Genomic DNA, 6,610 nt, shown 5'->3' with positions numbered 1-6,610 from the left:
GGAAACAGAGTCAACACTGAAGTGTGGGAAAGGGCTGGGTGAAAAAGTTAGCTAGAGCTAACCCATGAATTGACCCCCAAAAGCACATTCAGGGTAGGGTTGTCCACACAGGGTTGGGAAATTCCTGGAGATTTAGACTTGGAACCTGGGTACAATGCTATGCAGCTCACTTTCATAAGAATATTAGAGATGCCATGTTTAAGAGGTGAAAAGCCTATCCAGTCTCTCTTAGGTCACACAGAGGCCAAAACCAGGTGCCATCAGGTGGTCCACCAGCAGGGCTGGAACTGCTGAAGCACTTCAACTGTTGCCCCCAAACACCAAGAATACAGAGCATCACTGTACCAGTCACTGTGCTTCATCTATACTTTCTGGCTAATAGTCACTCATGGACCTCAATGGCACCTTTCCATCAGTGGCACCTTTGGTATTCTCCAAAGCAGCTATTTTATCCAGACATGATTTATCCATTTGTATTTCTGAGAGATTGCCAGACCCAAGCTGGAGGAGTGTGGGGCAGGCAATATGGATCAATGTTGCAGTGGTAGGAAAGGAGGGGTTAAAGTCTCTCTGCACTGTTTCCTTGATCAAAAATAAGCACTTTGGATTCCTTTAAGCCACAGTATGCAAAAAAGAAAAAGAAAAGAGTGAAGTATGTTGTACCTTGATTGTCCCTGAGAAGTGTCTGGAATCTTTAGCTGATACAGAACACTGCAGCCAGGATGCAGCCAGTCTTGTCTATCTACACTAGCTCCTGTTTTTGTTTCTGGGCTCAATTTAAATTGCTGGTGTTGACTTTAACACTCTCTGTGGTCTGGGACCAACACACCTGAAGGGCTACCTCCTCCCTAATAAACCTATCCAACCATTACAGACATCCTTGGAGGTCCTGCTTTGGGTGCCTGGCACACTAGATTAGGCTAGTGGCAATCAAGGAGTAGGTTTTCTCATTCATGGCTTGAAAGTTCCAGAACTCTCTCTCCACAGAGATTCATCTGTCCCTTTATGTTGCATTTTCAGTGGGTGGTATCTTTATTGATTCTTTTGACCTTCTTTCAGTTATCCCCATATTTCTCATCAGAAGCGCTGTTTTTATGTGGTTTTACATATTTTAACTGTATTTAAATCATTTAAATTATTATTCTATTATGTATATTTTCATTAGTTAGCTGCCTTTTTGGCCCTTGTGGGAGCAGAAAAGTGGGATATTTTGTAAATAAATAAACATGTCCACCCCTAGGGATTAGAGAAAACCAGCAAGGAACATTTCCGAGCAAGGAAATAGTGTATGAGAGAGAACAACCAGCTCTCTTTCCCAGTGCTGCAACTGTGATACATGTCTCCATCCCTATTTGTTTTTTAGGGGCCAAATGACAGATTTGGAATTCCTATCACAGATCTTCAATATCTGATATAATTTGGCCCTCAGCTTGTTGTGGCAGGAAGAGAAGGAATCAGCTCTTTGGGTTTCTGAAACGAACGTTACTAGATTTTTGCATGAGACTTGTTTGTGCACCAATGAGAATATAGTCCATTACTTAAGAGGTCCATGACTCTGTAATCTGTCCTAATTATTTTAATCCTGACATTCTTCTCTGCCAATTGCTTAGCACTACCATATTTCAACAGCAAGTTACAAGAATGCTTGCCGAGACCTTCTAGAGGAAGCTGGAATTCAAAAGGGCGATTACCCTGTGTAGGATAATTGTAATGTGTGAAGCGGTCCTTGGAAACACTTGTATTATTCATAACCTCTTTGGCCCATCTTTCAACAGCAAATCTGCTTAAATCAGGATCCGAAGTGTTGTGGCTTTTATTAGTATTTTGAGAGGAGATGGGGTAGAAACAGAATTGCCATAAGTGCTTGAGCACTTTTTCTTCCTGAATCAAGTTGTGATTTATTATTCACAACAAGCCATTCTCTTTTTAAGGGACAGAAACCATCAATACCCATTAAAAATACTGAAGCACTGCAGCATCTAAAATGATGCTAAGAACTGGTTCAGAAAAAAACAACAAGGCAAGGAAAAAGAGGGGAAGAATGGAAAGTAGCTTTCAAAAAGCCACAAGCACACCTGGAGATGCTCCCTTGAACTTTACACAGCTTTCATGTAGGGACTTTCTTTTCAGATGCTTCTGGTGATACATGGCTCATTTGGGGCTTCTAAAATACATTAAGACCCATTATCTTAAAATACCTACTCTTACTGGGAAAATGTTTCATGGCCACATGGTCCTTGAACAGTGTCATAATAAGAACTGTTTGTCCAGAAACACAGTACAGGGTACTTCAGCTGATGAATATTCCATTTTTGTTGCAAGTTGGCAATGGGCTTTTAAAAGACAGCTATTAGCCACCTTTTTGTGGTTCAATGAATCAAAACATGAGGAGTACATCTTTTAATATATACATATATACTTTCTCCATGATCATAATACATTATTTATTGATTGCTTTATAATTTCAAATGTTCACACATTGTAGATTCATAGAAGCTGAACAGGCTGCAAGCATGCAAGGTGACAGTCTTCAAGTCTCCTTTGTACTCTTCTATTAAAATACTACACAGGAACATAATACTGCTGATTAAATACACTTGCTTGGATACATTTACCTTTATGTGCAATTTGATTAATTATAATTGCACACAGTGATAGCTTCATTCATTTTTTTAAAGATCCTGTGATTTGGGTAGAGGGATAATTCTCCATCAGCTATTAATACAACCAGGAACCATATGTGAGGTGGTTTTAAGATCTCTAGTGGATAAAATATCGCCATTGTTTCCTCTGATCAGCTAATACCTTCATTCTACCACAAGATGTCACTCAATAATTCATTTTTACCTTTCCCTTTCCTTTTAAAAAGTCCAAGTCAAATGACATTCTTGTGTTTTACAGACATACAATTAAAAATTATACCTGTAATACAAACTACTTAAGAAAAAGGATCAGTTTTACTTTTCTCAAATATAGAAGATAGCTGACACCATACAACAAAATTGAACCATCTCTTTTTTAAAAATGGATGCCTCAGACAAATCTGACTGGTTTCTTCCTGTGTTTAAAGGACATGGTTTCAAACTATCTGTTAAGGAACATAATGCTTCTTATGCAATTATTTAATTGAAGACAGTATAAAAACATAGATCATTAAAAACAGACCACTTAAACTAAAACAGTGTTAAAATATCAACTAATGAATTAAAAGTTTGGGTGAACAGGAATGCTTTGGGCTGGCATCTACAATAAAGCAATATAGATGCCAGGTGAGCCTCAAGGGGAAGGGCATTCTGTAAGTGAGGTGCCACTCCTGAAAAAGTCCTGTGTGGTTGTCATCTGCTTCAATTTTGAAGATGGAGTCCAGATGGCAGGGTTTGTGAGGCAGATTTTAAATGGTGGGATGGATTATATGGGAGGAGGTGATCCTTCAAGTAATCACAGAATCCTTGTGTACTTAATTTTCAACATGATCTCATCCATGGATATTTAAATCTGGGGCGATAGACAGAAAACACACATCTTTCTACAGAACTGAGGAAAGCCCTAGGTCTACAGAAAAACCTGGGGCCGTTCCGCATGAGTTCAAAGTAGCAGAAGGCTTGCAAATGGTAAACGCTACTAATTTGCCATTCCGCATGACGTCGCACACAATCTGCAACAGTCCTGCTACCCTAGCGCTAAAATCGCTTCATTGTAGTGATTTCTGGTGAATCCAGAAAAGTGGATTCACACTTAGAAAATCGCTACACTCCTGCCAGCAACCTGCAACACTAGCGAAAAAGACCTGTGCATTCTTAATGTGGCGGCTGCAACAAAGTCCCTCCCCCTGGCTCTCTCCTCTGAACTTCTGGCGAAGCGATTGCCAATTTTTTCCCCTCAGAGCAGTCGGGGAAAGCAACAAACTTAAAAGTTTCCCTAAGTCCCCAAGCACAACACAGCCCCCTGTTTGTAAGTTCCTTTTATTTTCGGCCGAAAATTGCACCCGTGTGTGTGGGGGGGATTTTTTTTTTCACTTGGGGGAGCATGGTAATGATGAATCGCCAACTCACACGCCAGCTAGATGGGTCTGTCCGTTGCAATGAATCAACGCGTATTCATTGCAACGTGTGTGTGTGTGTGTGTGTTTTTTTTTAAACTGTGCTTAAAGGGGAAGGGGCTTTTCCAGAGCATGATGAAACTGCCCATTGGCTGTTCGTTTGATTGACGGCCAGGGGCAGAACAAATACAGAAAAAATCGCTTCCTTTCTAGTTTCCTGCGAGACCGGAAACCTGTGGAGAACGGATGAAACGCTACTGGATTCCACTACAAGTGCAGGTATGCAGAACGCCGAGATTCCACTATTTAAAGTAGCGTTTTCGCTTTGTGGAACCAATTGGCAACATTGGTCCTTGTGCGGAAAGGCCCCTGAAATCTAAAAAACAAAACGAAACTTTGATGGGTCAAAGTTCTCTAAAATGACAACAGCAGTGCCTGTAACTCTGTGATGGTCACTAGGCAACAAAACTGTACTACCAGCCTTCAAGCTTTAGACTATGTCAGTAAAAGATATGGGGAGGATGGAGGGTTCTTTCCAGGGCTTTTGAGGGAAATACATTTTGGTGAGGCCTGATGGCAACCATTACGAGACTTAAATGCCTCACCTAAGTGGTGCCTAGAGATCTTCTGGGGTTACAACTGAACTCAGAGATCAATTCACCTAGAGAAAATGACCATTTTAGGGGGTAGACTTTATGACATTGAAGTCCTTCTCCTCAAACCCCACCCTCCCCAGGCTCCACACCTATATCTTCAGATATTTCCTAACCCAGAGCAGGCAACCTTATTTCCCATTTACTTCCCAATACTAAGCACCTTTTCTGATTTACCTTGTTTCTTCTCACAACAAATCCTCCAGACATGCCCCTACAAATGAAGAAAAAGAACACACAAATGACTTATGTAACAAACAAACAAATAGATCTATGCCTCCCCCGGGGACGGGTTCTGGACCCGAAGAAAAACATCACCAGGACCTCCTCTCCACCCGCTAGTAGTGGGAGGGAGGGGGGGGAGTTGAGTTGCCATTCTTGCCATGCCGGCAATATTGGCAATGTTATTATTGTTTTATGGGGTTTTAATGGGGAATTGCGATATTGTTACCCGCCACGAGCCGCAAGGGAGTGGCGGGCTATAAATCTAATAATAATAATAATAATAATAATAATAATAATAATAATAATAATAATAATAAGTAAAAGTCCTAAATATACAATCACTTACCAGCTTGGTGTAGTCATTAAGAACAGTGGCCTCTAATCTGGAGAACTGGGTTCTATTCCCACTCCTCCATGTGCCCACTCCTCCAGCTGGGTGACCTTGGGCCAGTCACAGTTCTGTCACAGCTATTCTTGAAGAGCAGTTCTGTCAGAGCTCTCTCAGCTCCACCTATCTCACAGGGTGTCTGTTGTGGGAGAGAAAGGGAACGTAATTGTACTTTGAGACTCCATCAGGAGTACTTTGAGACTCCATCAGGCACTGAAAAGCGGGGTATAAAAAAACTCTTCTTGTTCTTACAAACCTTTATTTTAAATTTTGGATTTTGGATGGGGTAATTCACCTTGGTCAGTATATATCATGCCCATACTCTCGGATTCAGCACCAGGAGGCACTCCGGAGACAGAGGATCTCCTGGAGGCACTAGGAGACCTGGAGCTGCCTGATTAGCTAGGAGACAAGCAGCCAGGCTGAGATCCAGCTCTACTACACCTACTACACAAGTCAGCAACCAGCTTGGAAGACTCACAGGAGGAACAGCACTGGAGGCTGCAGCAAGCCCCTAATAGCAGCAACTGTTTGAAGATCAGCATGCTGTCAGGGTAGATGGGGCCCAGATGCACTGGCTTCCTCTGGTGAAGACTGACTCCAGCTGCAGCCCCTCTGGTTGAGGGCTGCCCCACCTGGTTTCTGGCTATATCAGAAGGAACGAGAAAAGGTCATGGGGGGGGGGGGCATGTGTGTGCCACCCAGATGGTTCCTGTTCTGCCATGGTGAAGCTCTGCTCTTCTGACTCCTGGTTTTCAGACTTTTGTCTTGGCTTTGACTAAGTTCCTGGTTCAAGACATCCGACTCAGCTTTGACTACATCTTTGGTAATTCAACCCTCAGCTTGGCTTTCAACCATGCCCCAGCTGTTTGACCTTCAGCTCATGTACTGACTCCACTCCTTATTTCAGTTTGGTTTCTGACTCTTGGACTCTCTGGCTTTCAACTTTGGTTCTGTTCAGTTTGACTCCGCTCCCTTCCCTGTTTGCTGTGAACTGTGTATCCCTTGGCTCTCAACTTCCTGGATTGGACTCAGTATTCTTGCAAGCCCTCTGACTCGGCACAACCACCCATCCGAGTAGGTGCAGCCCAGCAGGGCAGCACAGTACAGCGCATGCTTTTCACTTTGAGAGAAAAGCAATAGCCAAATAGGGGGAAGTGGTGGGGTGGATGGATGGATGGATGGGGCAGCATGCAGGAGGAGAGTGCAGAAGGACAGGAAACAGCAACATCCCATGCAGGTATCTTGTGAGTCCTCCCTTGAAATGAGTTAATTATGAGAAGAGGCACCTTTAAGGAGAAATTA

At 42.6% G+C, this 6,610-nt stretch overlaps 1 long non-coding RNA gene across 1 annotated transcript; it reads right to left on the bottom strand.

Moving 5' to 3' along the window:
* Window positions 1-4,361: 4,361 nt before the first annotated feature.
* Window positions 4,362-5,440, bottom strand: LOC143841053 (uncharacterized). Its single transcript, XR_013232540.1, has 3 exons — window positions 5,264-5,440; window positions 4,870-4,906; window positions 4,362-4,415 (listed from the first exon to the last, which is right to left on the bottom strand). It is a non-coding gene; the product is annotated as an uncharacterized LOC143841053 (long non-coding RNA).
* Window positions 5,441-6,610: the final 1,170 nt, after the last annotated feature.

The sequence above is a fragment of the Paroedura picta genome, chromosome 7 (assembly GCF_049243985.1).
Source record: "Paroedura picta isolate Pp20150507F chromosome 7, Ppicta_v3.0, whole genome shotgun sequence".
Lineage (NCBI taxonomy): Eukaryota > Metazoa > Chordata > Lepidosauria > Squamata > Gekkonidae > Paroedura > Paroedura picta.
The sequence above is the reverse complement of the archived record's forward strand: the minus strand, read 5'-3'. Positions and strand labels throughout refer to the sequence as shown.